Source organism: Crinia signifera, chromosome 6 (assembly GCF_055691185.1).
Source record: "Crinia signifera chromosome 6, ASM5569118v1, whole genome shotgun sequence".
In the NCBI taxonomy this organism is placed as follows: domain Eukaryota; kingdom Metazoa; phylum Chordata; class Amphibia; order Anura; family Myobatrachidae; genus Crinia; species Crinia signifera.
In genome coordinates, this window is record NC_139222.1 from 50,248,684 (window position 1) to 50,269,055 (window position 20,372).

The following is a 20,372-nucleotide window of genomic DNA, read 5'->3' on the forward strand; positions in this document are numbered from 1 at the left end:
GAAGTAGAATACACATCTTAGTAAATCCCCCGCCATGGTGTCATGGCGGTTTTTTCCCTTCATTTAATTATGGACTTGGATATTTAATCTATTATTAGATATTTAATCTATTATTAGATATTTAATCTAAAGTAATGTATGTTAACATGAATTTCACATATAGGAATACAGATGCAAACCCTTTCAGGCTGTTTATAGGACAACAAAACGCATTATATCCCGTGTCAAACTTGGACATGAAGGGCCCATCAGGCAAATGTAATGGTTGGCATCTATTGTAGCTCAATGCCATTACAAATGTACTACAGGCAATGTGATTAGTGCCAGAACGGTATGGCCAGTAACTACAGGATTAGCTCAGAGGAATTGGCTTGGTCACTAGAACCCCAGGCAATCCTTTTGATCACTAGCAATAATTTACCTGCTTAAATTTGCATGAGAATGCATCACTAACAGTTCCTTACAACACATAAATGCACATGCTCCATTCCTACAATAATAAATAGGCACTATTCAGTTACGCAACAAAATTATTAAACTCAAAAGTGATCAAGGTGCAGGGCAATACTGTGTCTGAAGTCTGGGGGCACATAGAAAACATTGGTGGTAGGTGTAGAAGGACAGAAAGCCTACATAAGCAGAGGGAAGGGCTAAGGCACTGCAAGGGAACAAGGGAAGGGTAGAGAGCCTGGATCAGACAGAGCCCGAGAGTCCAAACCACGCAGGGATAGAGCAGAGAGACTGAACCAGACAGGGGAAGGGCAGAGAGGCTAGACCAGACAGTGTAAGGGCAGAGAGGCCGGACCAGACAGGGGAAGGGCAGAGAGTCTGGACGAGACAGGGGAAGGGCAGAGAGGCCGGACCAGGCAGGGGAAGGGCAGAGAGGCCGGACCAGGCAGGGGAAGGGCAGAGAGACCGGACCAGACAGGAGAAGGGCAGAGAGGCTGGAGTGCCCCACGTAGGAATACTTAATTAAAGGTGTATTCAGGAGCTTGGGCTTACTGTTCAATGAGGCCTGGTGGTTCCGATTAGCTAGAAGTAGCTTTGTAAAACCCTATAGTGTGCTACGCTGTAAGTTTGAATCGTGCCCTATCTCCTTATCTGTTGAATAATAAATTCCTAATCTATTATTTTACTCCGCAAGGACCAAGCAGCATCTCACCGCCAGACTGCCCCGAGGACGAATCTCAATTCCTGGAGAGATATGACATCCGTCGGGAGTTAGGCCGAGGCACATACGGAGTGGTCCTGCTGGCGCACGACAACATCACCAAGACGGATGTCGCCATTAAACTCTTGAACAACAACGGACTGTCAGATAGAGAAGAACTGAAGGCGTGGATGGAGACCAGAGCCCTACAATCAACATCTGGGAGCCCCTTCTTAGCACATGGACTTCTGACCTTCCAGAATGAAGACGTCTTGGCATTCGTCATGGACTACGCCAGCGGTGGAGACCTGTTTGACCTGCTGCAATCAAGAGGGCGTCTTGAGTCTGCGGCTACAACGTACGATCTATGCATAATCTGGTGTATAACTCTGTGTGATATAGGATTCCGGTACTTATGTAATATCTGGACTCCCGTTTTTCTTATGAGACCGCGTCCCCTCGCGGGGCTCGCTGCGCTCGCCACGCTTCGGGCACGGTGGCTCGTCACACTATAGAAAATCAACTCCATGCGTAGTTGGATAGTAGGGGTATGAAAAAATGGGGTGCATTTAACATGGGAGTCCAGATAATACATAAGTACCAGGATTCCTTGTTGGACGTCCATCAATTTGTCTCTTCCTGCTAGAATTCTATTCTACCCGTATTTGTCTTCCTTTCGTGTTCTACAGCTCTTACACTGTTCCCTATCCCACACTGTATCTCTCTATCCTGCCCATACACAATGGCTGATTTGGGATATTACAATGTTGTTACATTTCTTCTATAACAGAGTCTTCGCTGCCGAGATCGTGTCCGGTCTCCAGTACTTCCACAGGATGGGCTTCATCCATCGGTAACTTTCTTTCTTTCCTCATTTAAATAAACATAGAAGAAAAGATAATTTGGGATTCCTATATATATACACCCCTTTGTGTGCAGCTCTAGCCTGACCATTACATCCCTCCAAAGCCCCTCCTACCACCCTGTCACTACCACACCCACTTCTATCTGGGCCACAGGGAAATACATCTCAACTGCCAGACACCTGGGATAATGCAGTCCCAATCATGGCATCAGGGCAGAGCCAGCAAATTGAGACAACTCAAGTCAATCTCAGACATTGGGAGCAATGCTAGCGGTGTATATGTGGATCTGATTATAAGATTATATGCATGCAAGTGCAAATATACAGGAAGGACAGCAACTCTGCCAGCATCCAGCATCTGCCAGCAAACACTTCTTATTCGCAACACAATGCACCTAAGACGCACCAGGAGACTTTGCCTTAATATGTGTCTGAGGACGTATCTGCAGCCTTAGACACTTATGATGTATGCAAACAAGTACTTAATGACAAAATACTTATTGTTCCTTTTACAGAGACATCAAACCAGAGAACATCCTGCTTCATGACGGCCATATTAAAATCACCGACTTCGGGCTGGCGATCGAGAACAAACCCAGAGCCTCTGGCTACGCTGGAACACGTGGCTACATTGCCCCAGAGGTGAGGCTATAATAAATTTGAGGGGCTATGTGATAAGGTGGATATGGAGGAGACAATGTCACATTTCCATTCTTACTACCAAAGCCCCAGAATTAATCTGTACATAAATTAATTAAATTTCTATTCCCATTATGTACCCAGCGTGTCTGTCCCGGTAATGGTGTTCCCAGTGTGTCTGTCCCGGTAATGGTGTTCCCAGCATATCTGTGCCGGTAATGGTTTACCCAGTGTGTCTGTCCCGGTAATGGTGTTCCCAGCGTGTCTGTCCCGGTAATGGTGTTCCCAGTGTGTCTGTCCCGGTAATGGTGTTCCCAGCGTGTCTGTCCCGATAATGGTGTACCCAGTGTGTCTGTCCCGGTAATGGTGTGCCCAGCGTGTCTGTCCCGGTAATGGTGTTCCCAGTGTGTCTGTCACGGTAATGGTGTACCCAGCATGTCTGTCCCGGTAATGGTGCTCCCAGCGTGTCTGACCTGGTAATGGTGTTCCCAGCGTGTCTGTCCCGGTAATGGTGCTCCCAGCGTGTCTGACCTGGTAATGGTGTTCCCAGCATGTCTGACCTGGTAATGGTGTTCCCAGCATGTCTGACCTGGTAATGGTGTTCCCAGCATGTCTGACCTGGTAATGGTGTTCCCAGCATGTCTGACCTGGTAATGGTGTTCCCAGCGTGTCTGACCTGGTAATGGTGTTCCCAGCGTGTCTGACCTGGTAATGGTGCGCCCAGCGTGTCTGACCTGGTAATGGTGTGCCCAGCGTGTCTGACCTGGTAATGGTGTGCCGAGCGTGTCTGACCTGGTAATGGTGTTCCCAGCATGTCTGACCTGGTAATGGTGTTCCCAGCATGTCTAACCTGGTAATGGTGTGCCCAGTGTCGGTCCTGGGAACTGTGTGCCCAGCATGTCGGTCCAGGGAACTGTGTGCCCAGCATGTCTGTCCTGGGAACTGTGTGCCCAGTATGCCTATATATGATAAACATGATCTGATTTCTCATTCATCTCACATGTATGGAATTATTTGTCAGTGTAACATCTGATGGCAGGCGTATTGTGCCCAGATCTGCTGTCCTGTTTATGAAGTGTAATGTAGTGAACTTCTTACCTTTTAATGACAGATCATCATGGGAGACCGATATAATGCGGGAGTGGATTGGTACTCCTTCGGTGTGGTGCTATTCCAGATGTCAACAGGAAAATCCCCCGAGGAGTGACGCATCTCGGCTTTGGCGGGCTGTCATCTGTGCCTGAATACAAGAAACATCATTGAAGAGGTGAGTGTGAGAACATACTTAGCATTCAGCACTAGGTAACAAAGAGGCCATGAACAATGTGTCAGCGTCTGTTATTTATACAGAACCCCCATTCTCTAGTATCAGCCATGTAGTTGTTCTACGAGCGGTCATGTAGCTGTACATGGGGAAGCTATACGTAGTTACATACGTCAGATTAAATTACTGGCTCCCTGACACACACAAATAAGTGAAGGAAACTCCAAGCCAGATCAATGCCTGCTGCAGGAGTCACTGTACCACTGACATACACTACTGGTCACGTTATACAGCACCGGCATTTTCCCTGTTTCTATTCAAATATAAGCAAATCAAGTCCAGTGAATGACCCCCAATGGTACCATGATAAGCAGTAACCTGCTAGAGGTTAGGGGAAAGAATACTAAACTACATAGACACACATCCTCTGATTAGGGCAATACAGTATAATGCTTCTTTTCTTTGATGCTAAAATCATGTCTCCTAAATATGTACTGTAAGAAATCAGACTGCAGATAAACAGAAACTTAGGGCCTTATTCTAATCGGATCGGTGAAACGTGCGTACGGTCCGTCACACCGTACGTTTCCTGTACGCTCACGGTGAGCGTAAGTCCGCCCACAGAACAGCCACACACGGATGGTCACAATGGGGAGTGGCGTACACTTGAGCATACGCCACCGTGCACGGACGGATCTCCCTCTTAGCCACCGACACCTGGCGTACATCAGAGCGTACGCCACCGTTTACGGACGGGTCTCGTCTGTTTTCACACCGTCACCTTCCGTATATCTGAACGTACGCCACAGTGCAAGTAGAAATTGAGTCCAAAAACATCATTGTTGCTCTTAGATGTGGTTTGTGTCTTTTTCCTAATAAAAAACTGGTATGTTTGTGTTACAGTAAAAAAGTTGACACACGTCGACTTCTGTGAATTGAGTGTCCTGCTTTTTAAAGTATACAAAAACACTTTCTGAATGGGTGAGATGGTTATTGCAGCATTGCTTATTGCATTCAGGTGTATGTAATTTACTTGTATTCGGCATTAATTAGCAGACCCAGGCGTCCGCTCTCATGCGGTAGCTCTAAGAGTGGTCAGGAGCACTCTTTGGCGTCCACCTGTTTTTGGTCCAAAATTCACGGTGCATTCGCCGATCGAGACGGTTGTGGCACCGTGCATTTTGTGTGCACACCCCCCTGTACGCCCATGTTTACGCCCAGTTTTCCTCATTACTCCGGCCGCTCCCATAAAAACGCCCACATGCCGCCCACAATGACCGTACTCTTGCGGACAGGTTTTTTCGCACGGAGAGACCCGTTCGTGAGCGGTGTGAGGTCACCGCACATGCGCATAGCGAAAGCTACGTATGCGCAGATGCAAAAAAAACCTGAACCGACCGTGTACGGTCCCACGCACCAAGCAGAATAACCCCCTTAGTTACACTCCTGCTCCTCTTTCCAGCTCCTGTGTGGTGACCCTGAGATGCGTCTGGGTGAGAACGGCAACATCAGAGAACATCCATTCTTCACGGGAATCGATTGGGAGAAGTTAGAACATCTGCAGGACCCATTCACTCCCAGCTTCTCCCTGCAGCCACCACAGTGAAGGTAACATCACTTCCCCAGGTGCAGGAGGTATAACATCATCTCACACAGGAGCAGCCGATACCTCCATCAGTAGCCACATAACAACTTCCAGCTTCCAGAAGAACACCTGGCTCCTCCGTCAGCCCGAATTACACAAGGTGGCAGAACATCGCCCCTCAACTAACAACTACGGTATGTTCTCCAACGCCCATCAAGTACTGGAGACCGAGAGACCGGAACATCAACTCTCTTCCTGATTGGGTAAGTACGATCCAACCCACATTGCGAATCCACCAAACCCCGCCCGGCGAACGCATGCCCCTCCGCCGCCCCAGCAAAGTGTGGCTTCGCCCGCACAGCAGCGAATGGATGTTTTGCATAAACATCCATTCGCTTTGCTGGGGTGTCCGCCCACATCATTCGATGGTCGGTGACCATCGAATGATGTTTAGCGTGCACGCATATATAAGTGACTTTTCAGTTGCATATATATGCGTGCACGCTGGCGTGGATATGGGCGGCCAGCTGACATCCGGTGATGTCAGCTACCCGGCCCACACACCCGCGTCACCTCCTCATTACCATGAGAACGCCCAGCGTTCTCATGGAAACGCCCATGGAACGCTGGGCGTTCCCATATGGTAATGGGGCAGCCCGGCGCTCCCCGCCCATCTCTGCCCCCCCCTCGCTGCCATGGGTGCGTGCACCCGGCGACCCAAAAGGTTGCCGTGGGTGCACGCACCATGAGCCTGCACATGCGCAGAAACACGTCTGCGCATGCGCAGACGCCCAACATCGGTACTGCGTGCGAATGCGCGCAGTACCGATGAAATCTGAATAAGGCCCATTATGCGCAATGTTTACATTCTGCACATGCGATCACATCGCAGAACAACAAACACCTCTGCCATATTTACTGCAGGGGAGCTTGCGGTGTAGAGAATGGAGGTAGGGGGTGGAATGCACCTCCTCCTGCATTTGCATTGCTTAAGGATTGCACAAGCTTATCATGTGCAATCCAAACTGAATCAGGCATCTACTGAAAATGTATATAAAATATAACATCAATGGCGAGGGTTTGGCTGGCAACTTGGGGAGGACGGAGGCCAGAACTGATGTTATATTTTATATACATTTAAGCTGCAAGGCAAAGTTTCTTTGGTCTCGCAAGCCAACCTGCATCTGCAAGCCTGATGAGACTGGTGCACACACGGAGCATTTTGTGCTATTTTCTAAGCAATCTTACTAGATTGCTTAGAAACTAAGCACAAATCTCACCGTGTGTATGCTCCTGGCGATCCCGATGCGCGGTCCCGCACACCGGGATCGCCTGATTAGTAAGTCAGTGCATGCAGACGCAATCTAGTAAGATTGCTTAGAATATCTGCATGTCTCACTGCGTGTGTACACAGGACGCGACCACTTCCGCGATCGCGTCCTGAATCCACTCCCCCCTCATCACTTGTCCCTTCCCATTGTTCTCCAGCGTGCAAGCCCCCCATCTCCCTGGTCCCTCACCCAGTGTGTGTGGTAGGGCCACTCGGTGTTGTGCAGGTCGTCCCTCGCGGGCATGCTCCTGTGCGCCTCACTTTGGACGTGTAGGGGAAGCCGAGAATCCCCCGCTCCGGGATGCACGGAGGACACAGTGGCTCCTGCTCCCTGAGCGCGGGTAGCGTGGACGCGGTGACCGTCTTCAGCAGGCAGACTGGCGGGGAGAAGCAGCGGGCGAGGTGCAGGAGGAGAACCAGGAGGCCCGAGCAGAGCAGGCACAGGGGGGCAGGGGGCATGCCGGCGGCCCCGGGAGGAGGGGAGCAGGGGCTGCTGCAGGCAGACGGGATTGGGGCGCAGCCGCTCACACCCGGCTCTCACTCATCATCTGCCCCGTAATTGTGTGCTCCTTGCAGCTGTGTCAGAGAGGCTGCTGCTGCCGGGTCTCACGCGCCGGGTCACTGGGTGATGGGCACACACAACACAACGCACACCCTAATGCCCAGTCACCCCTCTGTCACCTTGTACAGCACACCCTAATGCCCTGGCACCCCTCTGTCCCCATGTATAGCACACCCTAATGCCCAATTACACATCTGCCCCCATGTATAGCACACCCTAATGCCCAGTCACCCCTCTGTCCCCATGTAACACACACCCTAATGCCCAGTCACCCCTCTGTCCCCATGTACAGCACACTCTAATGCCCAGTCACCCCTCTGTCCCCATGTACAGCACACCCTGATGCCCAGTCACCCCTCTGTCCCCATGTATAGCACACCCTAATGCCCAGTCACCCCTCTGTCCCCATCTATAGCACACTCTAATGCCCAGTCACCCCTCTGTCCCCATGTACAGCACACCCTGATGCCCAGTCACCCCTCTGTCCCCATCTATAGCACACCCTAATGCCCAGTCACCCCTCTGTCCCCAAGTATAGCACACCCTAATGCCCAGTCACCCCTCTGTCACCTTGTACAGCACACCCTAATGCCCAGTCACCCCTCTGTCCCCATGTACAGCACACCCTAATGCCCAGTCACCCCTCTGTCCCCATGTATAGCACACCCTAATGCCCAGTCACCCCTCTGTCCCCATGTACAGCACACCCTAATGCCCAGTCACCCCTCTGTCACCTTGTACAGCACACCCTAATGCCCTGTCATTCCTCTGTCCCCATGTATAGCACACCCTAATGCCGAGTCACCCCTCTGTCACCTTGTACAGCACACACTAATGCCCTGTCACCCCTCTGTCCCCATGTATAGCACACCCTAATGCCAGTCACAACTCTGTCCCCACGTATAGCACACCCTAATGGCAGTCACCCCTCTGTCACCTTGTACAGCACACCCTAATGCCCAGTCACCCCTCTGTCACATTGTTCAGCACACCCTTATGCCCAGTCACCCCTCTGTCCCCATGTACATCACACCCTAATGCCCAGTCACCCCGCTGTCCCCATGTACAGCACACCCTAATTCCCAGTCACCCCTCTGTCCCCATGTACAGCACACCCTAATGCCCAGTCACCCCTCTGTCCCCATCTACAGCACACCCTAATACCCATTCACCCCTCTGTCCCCATGTATAGCACACCCTGATGCCCAGTCACCGCTCTGTCCCCATGTAAAGCACACCCTAATGCCCAGTCACCCCTCTGTCACATTGTTCAGCACACCCTAATGCCCAGTCACCCCTCTGTCCCCATGTACATCACACCCTAATGCCCAGTCACCCCGCTGTCCCCATGTACAGCACACCCTAATGCCCAGTCACCCCTCTGTCCCCATGTACAGCACACCCTAATGCCCAGTCACAACTCTGTCCCCATCTACAGCACACCCTAATGCCCAGTCACCCCTCTGTCCCCATGTATACCACACCCTAATGCCCAGTCACCCCTCTGTCCCCATGTATAGCACAACTTAATGCCCAGTCACCCCTCTGTCCCCATGTACAGCACACCGTAATGCCCAGTCACCCCTCTGTCCCCATGTATAGCACATCTTAATGCCCAGTCACCCCTCTGTCCCCATGTTTAGCACACCCTAATGCCCAGTCACCCCTCTGTCCCCATGTTTAGCACACCCTAATGCCCAGTCACCGCCCTGTTCCCATGTATAGCACACCCTAATGCCCAGTCACCCCTCTGTCCCCATGTATTGCACACCCTAATGCCCAGTCGCCCCTCTGTCCCCATGTATAGCACACCTTAATGCCCAGTCATCCCTCTGTCCCCATGTATAGCACACCCTAATGCCCAGTCACCCCTCTGTCCCATGTATAGCACACCCTAATGCCCAGTCACCCCTCTGTCCCCATGTATAGCACACCCTAATGCCCATTCACCCCTATGTCCACATGTACAGCACACCCTAATGCCCAGTCACCCCTCTGTCCCCATGTACAGCACACCCTAATGCCCAGTCACCCCTCTGTCCCCATGTACAGCACACCCTAATGCCCAGTCACCGCTCTGTCCCCATGTACAGAAGAACCTAATGCCCAGTCACCCCTCTGTCCCCATGTATAGCACACCCTAATGCCCAGTCACCCCTCTGTCCCCATGTATAGCACACCCTAATGCCCAGTCACCCCTCTGTCCCCATGTATAGCACACCCTAATGCCCATTCACCCCTCTGTCCCCATGTATTGCACACCCGAATGCCCAGTCACCCCTCTGTCCCCATGTATAGCACACCCTAATGCCCAGTCACCCCTCTGTCCCCATGTGTAGCACACCCTAATGCCCAGTCACCCCTCTGTCCCATGTATAGCACACCCTAATGCCCAGTCACCCCTCTGTCCCCATGTATAGCACACCCTAATGCCCATTCACCCCTATGTCCCTATGTACAGCACACCCTAATGCCCAGTCACCCCTCTGTCCCCATGTACAGCACACCATAATGCCTAGTCACCGCTCTGTCCCCATGTACAGAAGACCCTAATGCCCAGTCACCCCTCTGTCCCCATGTATAGCACACCCTAATGCCCAGTCACCCCTCTGTCCCCATGTATAGCAAACCCTAATGCCCAGTCACCCCTCTGTCCCCATGTATAGCACACCCTAATGCCCAGTCACCCCTGTGTCCCCATGTATAGCACACCCTAATGCCCAGTCACCCCTCTGTCCCCATGTATAGCACACCCTAATGCCCAGTCACCCCTCTGTCCCCATGTATAGCACACCCTAATGCCAAGTGACCCCTCTGTCCCCATGTATAGCACACCCTAATGCCCAGTCACCCACTGTCCCCATGTATAGCACAACCTAATGCCAAGTCACTCCTCTGTCCCCATGTATAGCACACCCTAATGCCCAGTCAACCCTCTTTCCCCATGTATAGCACACCCTAATGCCCAGTCACCCCTCTGTCACCTTGTACAGCACACCCTAATGCCCAGTCACCCTTCTGTCCCCATGTATAGCGCACCCTAATGCCCAGTCACCCCTCTGTCCCCATGTATAGCGCACCTTAATGCCCAGTCACCCCTCTGTCCCCATGTATAGCACACCCTAATGCCCAGTCACCCCTCTGTCCCCATGTATAGCAAACCCTAATGCCCAGTCACCCCTCTGTCCCCATGTATAGCACACCCTAATGCCCTGTCACCCCTCTGTCCCCACGTATAGCACACCCTAATGCCCAGTCACCCCTCTGTACCCACGTATAGCACACCCTAATGCCCAGTCACCCCTCTGTCCCCACGTATAGCACACCTTAATGCCCAGTCACCCCTCTGTCCCCACGTATAGCACACCCTAATGCCCAGTCACCCCTCTGTCCCCACGTATAGCACACCTTAATGCCCAGTCACCCCTCTGTCCCCACGTATAGCACACCCTAATGCCCAGTCACCCCTCTGTCCCCACGTATAGCACACCCTAATGCGCAGTCACCCCTCTGTCCCAATGTATAGCACACCCTAATGCCCAGTCACCCCTCTGTCCCCATGTATAGCACACCCTAATGCCCAGTCACCCCTCTGTACCCATGTATAGCACACCCTAATGCCCAGTCACCCCTCTGTCCCCATGTATAGCACACCCTAATGCCCAGTCACACCTCTGTCACCTTGTACAGCACATCCTAATGCCCAGTCACCACTCTATCCCCATGTATAGCACACCCTAATGCCCAGTCACTACTCTGTCCCCATGTACAGCACACCCTAATGCCCATTCACCCCTCTGTCCCCATGTATAGCACACCCTAATGCCAAGTCACCCCTCTGTCCCCATGTATAGCACACCCTAATGCCCAGTCACCCCTCTGTTCCCATGTATAGCACACCCTAATGCCCAGTCACCCCTCTGTCCCCATGTATAGCACACCCTAATGCCCAGTCACCGCTCTGCCCCATGTACAGCACACCCTAATGCCCAGTCATCCCTCTGTCCCCATGTATAGCACACCCTAATGCCCAGTCTCCCCTCTGTCCACATGTATAGCACACCCTAATGCCCAGTCACCGCTCTATCCCCATGTATAGCATACCCTAATGCCCAGTCACCCCTCTGTCCCCATGTATAGCACACCCTAATGCCCAGTCACCCCTCTGTCCCCATGTATAGCACACCCTAATGCCCAGTCACCCCTCTGTCCCCATGTATAGCACACCCTAATGCCCAGTCACCCCTCTGTCCCCATGTGTAGCACACCCTAATGCCCAGTCACCGCTCTGTCCCCATGTATAGCACACCCTAATGCCCATTCACCCCTCTGTCCCCATGTATAGCACACCCTAATGCCCAGTCACCCCTCTGTCCCCATGTATAGCACACCCTAATGCCCAGTCACCCCTCTGTCCCCATGTATAGCACACCCTAATGCCCAGTCACTCCCCTGTCCCCATGTATAGCACACCCTAATGCCCAGTCACCCCTCTGTTCCCATGTATAGCACACCCTAATGCCCAGTCACCCCTCAGTCCCCATGTATAGCACACCCTAATGCCCAGTCACCGCTCTGCCCCATGTACAGAACACCCTAATGACCAGTCATCCCTCTGTCCCCATGTATAGCACACCCTAATGCCCAGTCACCGCTCTGCCCCATGTACAGCACACCCTAATGCCCAGTCATCCCTCTGTCCCCATGTATAGCACACCCTAATGCCCAGTCACCCCTCTGTCCACATGTATAGCACACCCTAATGCCCAGTCACCGCTCTGTCCCCATGTATAGCACACCCTAATGCCCAGTCACCGCTCTGTCCCCATGTATAGCACACCCTAATGCCCAGTCACCCCTCTGTCCCCATGTATAGCACACCCTAATGCCCAGTCACCCCTCTGTCCCCATGTATAGCACACCCTAATGCCCAGTCACCCCTCTGTACCCATGTATAGCACACCCTAATGCCCAGTCACCCCTCTGTCCCCATGTATAGCACACCCTAATGCCCAGTCACACCTCTGTCACCTTGTACAGCACATCCTAATGCCCAGTCACCACTCTATCCCCATGTATAGCACACCCTAATGCCCAGTCACCCCTCTGTCCCCATGTACAGCACACCCTAATGCCCAGTCACCCCTCTGTCCCCATGTACAGCACACTCTAATGCCCAGTCACCCCTCTGTCCCCATGTACAGCACACCCTGATGCCCAGTCACCCCTCTGTCCCCATCTATAGCACACCCTAATGCCCAGTCACCCCTCTGTCCCCAAGTATAGCACACCCTAATGCCCAGTCACCCCTCTGTCACCTTGTACAGCACACCCTAATGCCCAGTCACCCCTCTGTCCCCATGTACAGCACACCCTAATGCCCAGTCACCCCTCTGTCCCCATGTATAGCACACCCTAATGCCCAGTCACCCCTCTGTCCCCATGTACAGCACACCCTAATGCCCAGTCACCCCTCTGTCACCTTGTACAGCACACCCTAATGCCCTGTCACCCCTCTGTCCCCATGTATTGCACACCCTAATGCCGAGTCACCCCTCTGTCACCTTGTACAGCACACCCTAATGCCCTGTCACCCCTCTGTCCCCATGTATTGCACACCCTAATGCCGAGTCACCCCTCTGTCACCTTGTACAGCACACCCTAATGCCCTGTCACCCCTCTGTCCCCATGTATAGCACACCCTAATGCCAGTCACAACTCTGTCCCCACGTATAGCACACCCTAATGGCAGTCACCCCTCTGTCACCTTGTACAGCACACCCTAATGCCCAGTCACCCCTCTGTCACATTGTTCAGCACACCCTTATGCCCAGTCACCCCTCTGTCCCCATGTACATCACACCCTAATGCCCAGTCACCCCGCTGTCCCCATGTACAGCACACCCTAATACCCATTCACCCCTCTGTCCCCATGTATAGCACACCCTAATGCCCAGTCACCCCTCTGTCCCCATCTACAGCACACCCTAATACCCATTCACCCCTCTGTCCCCATGTATAGCACACCCTGATGCCCAGTCACCGCTCTGTCCCCATGTAAAGCACACCCTAATGCCCAGTCACCCCTCTGTCACATTGTTCAGCACACCCTAATGCCCAGTCACCCCTCTGTCCCCATGTACATCACACCCTAATGCCCAGTCACCCCGCTGTCCCCATGTACAGCACACCCTAATGCCCAGTCACCCCTCTGTCCCCATGTACAGCACACCCTAATGCCCAGTCACCCCTCTGTCCCCATCTACAGCACACCCTAATGCCATTCACCCCTCTGTCCCCATGTATAGCACACCCTGATGCCCAGTCACCGCTCTGTCCCCATGTATAGCACACCCTAATGCCCAGTCACCCCTCTGTCACCTTGTACAGCACACCCTAATGCCCAGTCACCCCAATGTACCCATGTATAGCACACCCTAATGCCCAGTCACCCCTCAGTCACCTTGTACAGCACACACCTGAATGCCCAGTCACCCCTCTGTCCCCATGTATACCACACCCTAATGCCCAGTCACCCCTCTGTCCCCATGTATACCACACCCTAATGCCCAGTCACCCCTCTGTCCCCATGTATAGCACAACTTAATGCCCAGTCACCCCTCTGTCCCCATGTACAGCACACCGTAATGCCCAGTCACCCCTCTGTCCCCATGTATAGCACATCCTAATGCCCAGTCACCCCTCTGTCCCCATGTTTAGCACACCCTAATGCCCAGTCACCCCTCTGTCCCCATGTTTAGCACACCCTAATGCCCAGTCACCGCCCTGTTCCCATGTATAGCACACCCTAATGCCCAGTCACCCCTCTGTCCCCATGTATTGCACACCCTAATGCCCAGTCGCCCCTCTGTCCCCATGTATAGCACACCTTAATGCCCAGTCATCCCTCTGTCCCCATGTATAGCACACCCTAATGCCCAGTCACCCCTCTGTCCCATGTATAGCACACCCTAATGCCCAGTCACCCCTCTGTCCCCATGTATAGCACACCCTAATGCCCATTCACCCCTATTTCCACATGTACAGCACACCCTAATGCCCAGTCACCCCTCTGTCCCCATGTACAGCACACCCTAATGCCCAGTCACCCCTCTGTCCCCATGTACAGCACACCCTAATGCCCAGTCACCGCTCTGTCCCCATGTACAGAAGAACCTAATGCCCAGTCACCCCTCTGTCCCCAATGTATAGCACACCCTAATGCCCAGTCACCCCTCTGTCCCCATGTATAGCACACCCTAATGCCCAGTCACCCCTCTGTCCCCATGTATAGCACACCCTAATGCCCATTCACCCCTCTGTCCCCATGTATTGCACACCCGAATGCCCAGTCACCCCTCTGTCCCCATGTATAGCACACCCTAATGCCCAGTCACCCCTCTGTCCCCATGTGTAGCACACCCTAATGCCCAGTCACCCCTCTGTCCCATGTATAGCACACCCTAATGCCCAGTCACCCCTCTGTCCCCATGTATAGCACACCCTAATGCCCATTCACCCCTATGTCCCTATGTACAGCACACCCTAATGCCCAGTCACCCCTCTGTCCCCATGTACAGCACACCATAATGCCCAGTCACCGCTCTGTCCCCATGTACAGAAGACCCTAATGCCCAGTCACCCCTCTGTCCCCATGTATAGCACACCCTAATGCCCAGTCACCCCTTTGTCCCCATGTATAGCAAACCCTAATGCCCAGTCACCCCTCTGTCCCCATGTATAGCACACCCTAATGCCCAGTCACCCCTGTGTCCCCATGTATAGCACACCCTAATGCCCAGTCACCCCTCTGTCCCCATGTATAGCACACCCTAATGCCCAGTCACCCCTCTGTCCCCATGTATAGCACACCCTAATGCCAAGTCACCCCTCTGTCCCCATGTATAGCACACCCTAATGCCCAGTCACCCACTGTCCCCATGTATAGCACAACCTAATGCCAAGTCACTCCTCTGTCCCCATGTATAGCACACCCTAATGCCCAGTCAACCCTCTTTCCCCATGTATAGCACACCCTAATGCCCAGTCACCCCTCTGTCACCTTGTACAGCACACCCTAATGCCCAGTCACCCTTCTGTCCCCATGTATAGCGCACCCTAATGCCCAGTCACCCCTCTGTCCCCATGTATAGCGCACCTTAATGCCCAGTCACCCCTCTGTCCCCATGTATAGCACACCCTAATGCCCAGTCACCCCTCTTTCCCCATGTATAGCAAACCCTAATGCCCAGTCACCCCTCTGTCCCCATGTATAGCACACCCTAATGCCCAGTCACCCCTCTGTCCCCACGTATAGCACACCCTAATGCCCAGTCACCCCTCTGTACCCACGTATAGCACACCCTAATGCCCAGTCACCCCTCTGTCCCCACGTATAGCACACCTTAATGCCCAGTCACCCCTCTGTCCCCACGTATAGCACACCCTAATGCCCAGTCACCCCTCTGTCCCCACGTATAGCACACCTTAATGCCCAGTCACCCCTCTGTCCCCACGTATAGCACACCCTAATGCCCAGTCACCCCTCTGTCCCCACGTATAGCACACCCTAATGCGCAGTCACCCCTCTGTCCCAATGTATAGCACACCCTAATGCCCAGTCACCCCTCTGTCCCCATGTATAGCACACCCTAATGCCCAGTCACCCCTCTGTACCCATGTATAGCACACCCTAATGCCCAGTCACCCCTCTGTCCCCATGTATAGCACACCCTAATGCCCAGTCACACCTCTGTCACCTTGTACAGCACATCCTAATGCCCAGTCACCACTCTATCCCCATGTATAGCACACCCTAATGCCCAGTCACTACTCTGTCCCCATGTACAGCACACCCTAATGCCCATTCACCCCTCTGTCCCCATGTATAGCACACCCTAATGCCAAGTCACCCCTCTGTCCCCATGTATAGCACACCCTAATGCCCAGTCACCCCTCTGTTCCCATGTATAGCACACCCTAATGCCCAGTCACCCCTCTGTCCCCATGTATAGCACACCCTAATGCCCAGTCACCGCTCTGCCCCATGTACAGCACACCCTAATGCCCAGTCATCCCTCTGTCCCCATGTATAGCACACCCTAATGCCCAGTCTCCCCTCTGTCCACATGTATAGCACACCCTAATGCCCAGTCACCGCTCTATCCCCATGTATAGCACACCCTAATGCCCAGTCACCCCTCTGTCCCCATGTATAGCACACCCTAATGCCCAGTCACCCCTCTGTCCCCATGTATAGCACACCCTAATGCCCAGTCACCCCTCTGTCCCCATGTATAGCACACCCTAATGCCCAGTCACCCCTCTGTCCCCATGTGTAGCACACCCTAATGCCCAGTCACCGCTCTGTCCCCATGTATAGCACACCCTAATGCCCATTCACCCCTCTGTCCCCATGTATAGCACACCCTAATGCCCAGTCACCCCTCTGTCCCCATGTATAGCACACCGTAATGCCCAGTCACCCCTCTGTCCCCATGTATAGCACACCCTAATGCCCAGTCACTCCCCTGTCCCCATGTATAGCACACCCTAATGCCCAGTCACCCCTCTGTTCCCATGTATAGCACACCCTAATGCCCAGTCACCCCTCAGTCCCCATGTATAGCACACCCTAATGCCCAGTCACCGCTCTGCCCCATGTACAGAACACCCTAATGACCAGTCATCCCTCTGTCCCCATGTATAGCACACCCTAATGCCCAGTCACCGCTCTGCCCCATGTACAGCACACCCTAATGCCCAGTCATCCCTCTGTCCCCATGTATAGCACACCCTAATGCCCAGTCACCCCTCTGTCCACATGTATAGCACACCCTAATGCCCAGTCACCGCTCTGTCCCCATGTATAGCACACCCTAATTCCCAGTCACCGCTCTGTCCCCATGTATAGCACACCCTAATGCCCAGTCACCCCTCTGTCCCCATGTATAGCACACCCTAATGCCCAGTCACCCCTCTGTCCCCATGTATAGCACACCCTAATGCCCAGTCACCCCTCTGTACCCATGTATAGCACACCCTAATGCCCAGTCACCCCTCTGTCCCCATGTATAGCACACCCTAATGCCCAGTCACACCTCTGTCACCTTGTACAGCACATCCTAATGCCCAGTCACCCCTCTGTCCCCATGTATAGCACACCCTAATGCCCAGTCACCCCTCTGTCCCCATGTATAGCACACCCTAATGCCCAGTCACCCCTCTGTCCCCATGTATAGCACACCCTAATGCCCATTCACCCCTCTGTCCCCATGTATTGCACACCCGAATGCCCAGTCACCCCTCTGTCCCCATGTATAGCACACCCTAATGCCCAGTCACCCCTCTGTCCCCATGTGTAGCACACCCTAATGCCCAGTCACCCCTCTGTCCCATGTATAGCACACCCTAATGCCCAGTCACCCCTCTGTCCCCATGTATAGCACACCCTAATGCCCATTCACCCCTATGTCCCTATGTACAGCACACCCTAATGCCCAGTCACCCCTCTGTCCCCATGTACAGCACACCATAATGCCCAGTCACCGCTCTGTCCCCATGTACAGAAGACCCTAATGCCCAGTCACCCCTCTGTCCCCATGTATAGCACACCCTAATGCCCAGTCACCCCTTTGTCCCCATGTATAGCAAACCCTAATGCCCAGTCACCCCTCTGTCCCCATGTATAGCACACCCTAATGCCCAGTCACCCCTGTGTCCCCATGTATAGCACACCCTAATGCCCAGTCACCCCTCTGTCCCCATGTATAGCACACCCTAATGCCCAGTCACCCCTCTGTCCCCATGTATAGCACACCCTAATGCCAAGTCACCCCTCTGTCCCCATGTATAGCACACCCTAATGCCCAGTCACCCACTGTCCCCATGTATAGCACAACCTAATGCCAAGTCACTCCTCTGTCCCCATGTATAGCACACCCTAATGCCCAGTCAACCCTCTTTCCCCATGTATAGCACACCCTAATGCCCAGTCACCCCTCTGTCACCTTGTACAGCACACCCTAATGCCCAGTCACCCTTCTGTCCCCATGTATAGCGCACCCTAATGCCCAGTCACCCCTCTGTCCCCATGTATAGCGCACCTTAATGCCCAGTCACCCCTCTGTCCCCATGTATAGCACACCCTAATGCCCAGTCACCCCTCTTTCCCCATGTATAGCAAACCCTAATGCCCAGTCACCCCTCTGTCCCCATGTATAGCACACCCTAATGCCCAGTCACCCCTCTGTCCCCACGTATAGCACACCCTAATGCCCAGTCACCCCTCTGTACCCACGTATAGCACACCCTAATGCCCAGTCACCCCTCTGTCCCCACGTATAGCACACCTTAATGCCCAGTCACCCCTCTGTCCCCACGTATAGCACACCCTAATGCCCAGTCACCCCTCTGTCCCCACGTATAGCACACCTTAATGCCCAGTCACCCTCTGTCCCCACGTATAGCACACCCTAATGCCCAGTCACCCCTCTGTCCCCACGTATAGCACACCCTAATGCGCAGTCACCCCTCTGTCCCAATGTATAGCACACCCTAATGCCCAGTCACCCCTCTGTCCCCATGTATAGCACACCCTAATGCCCAGTCACCCCTCTGTACCCATGTATAGCACACCCTAATGCCCAGTCACCCCTCTGTCCCCATGTATAGCACACCCTAATGCCCAGTCACACCTCTGTCACCTTGTACAGCACATCCTAATGCCCAGTCACCACTCTATCCCCATGTATAGCACACCCTAATGCCCAGTCACTACTCTGTCCCCATGTACAGCACACCCTAATGCCCATTCACCCCTCTGTCCCCATGTATAGCACACCCTAATGCCAAGTCACCCCTCTGTCCCCATGTATAGCACACCCTAATGCCCAGTCACCCCTCTGTTCCCATGTATAGCACACCCTAATGCCCAGTCACCCCTCTGTCCCCATGTATAGCACACCCTAATGCCCAGTCACCGCTCTGCCCCATGTACAGCACACCCTAATGCCCAGTCATCCCTCTGTCCCCATGTATAGCACACCCTAATGCCCAGTCTCCCCTCTGTCCACATGTATAGCACACCCTAATGCCCAGTCACCGCTCTATCCCCATGTATAGCACACCCTAATGCCCAGTCACCCCTCTGTCCCCATGTATAGCACACCCTAATGCCCAGTCACCCCTCTGTCCCCATGTATAGCACACCCTAATGCCCAGTCACCCCTCTGTCCCCATGTATAGCACACCCTAATGCCCAGTCACCCCTCTGTCCCCATGTGTAGCACACCCTAATGCCCAGTCACCGCTCTGTCCCCATGTATAGCACACCCTAATGCCCATTCACCCCTCTGTCCCCATGTATAGCACACCCTAATGCCCAGTCACCCCTCTGTCCCCATGTATAGCACACCGTAATGCCCAGTCACCCCTCTGTCCCCATGTATAGCACACCCTAATGCCCAGTCACTCCCCTGTCCCCATGTATAGCACACCCTAATGCCCAGTCACCCCTCTGTTCCCATGTATAGCACACCCTAATGCCCAGTCACCCCTCAGTCCCCATGTATAGCACACCCTAATGCCCAGTCACCGCTCTGCCCCATGTACAGAACACCCTAATGACCAGTCATCCCTCTGTCCCCATGTATAGCACACCCTAATGCCCAGTCACCGCTCTGCCCCATGTACAGCACACCCTAATGCCCAGTCATCCCTCTGTCCCCATGTATAGCACACCCTAATGCCCAGTCACCCCTCTGTCCACATGTATAGCACACCCTAATGCCCAGTCACCGCTCTGTCCCCATGTATAGCACACCCTAATTCCCAGTCACCGCTCTGTCCCCATGTATAGCACACCCTAATGCCCAGTCACCCCTCTGTCCCCATGTATAGCACACCCTAATGCCCAGTCACCCCTCTGTCCCATGTATAGCACACCCTAATGCCCAGTCACCCCTCTGTACCCATGA

The 20,372-nt window shown here is 53.4% G+C and overlaps 1 long non-coding RNA gene across 1 annotated transcript in view; it reads right to left on the reverse strand.

Annotated features, from left to right (window-relative positions):
- Positions 1–20,372, reverse strand: part of LOC146007646 (uncharacterized) — a 43,029-nt gene that overhangs the window by 5,064 nt on the left and 17,593 nt on the right. Inside the window, exon 3 of the long non-coding RNA XR_014444369.1 lies at positions 3,753–3,894. This is a non-coding gene — a long non-coding RNA (uncharacterized LOC146007646). The remainder of the gene's footprint in view (positions 1–3,752; positions 3,895–20,372) is intronic.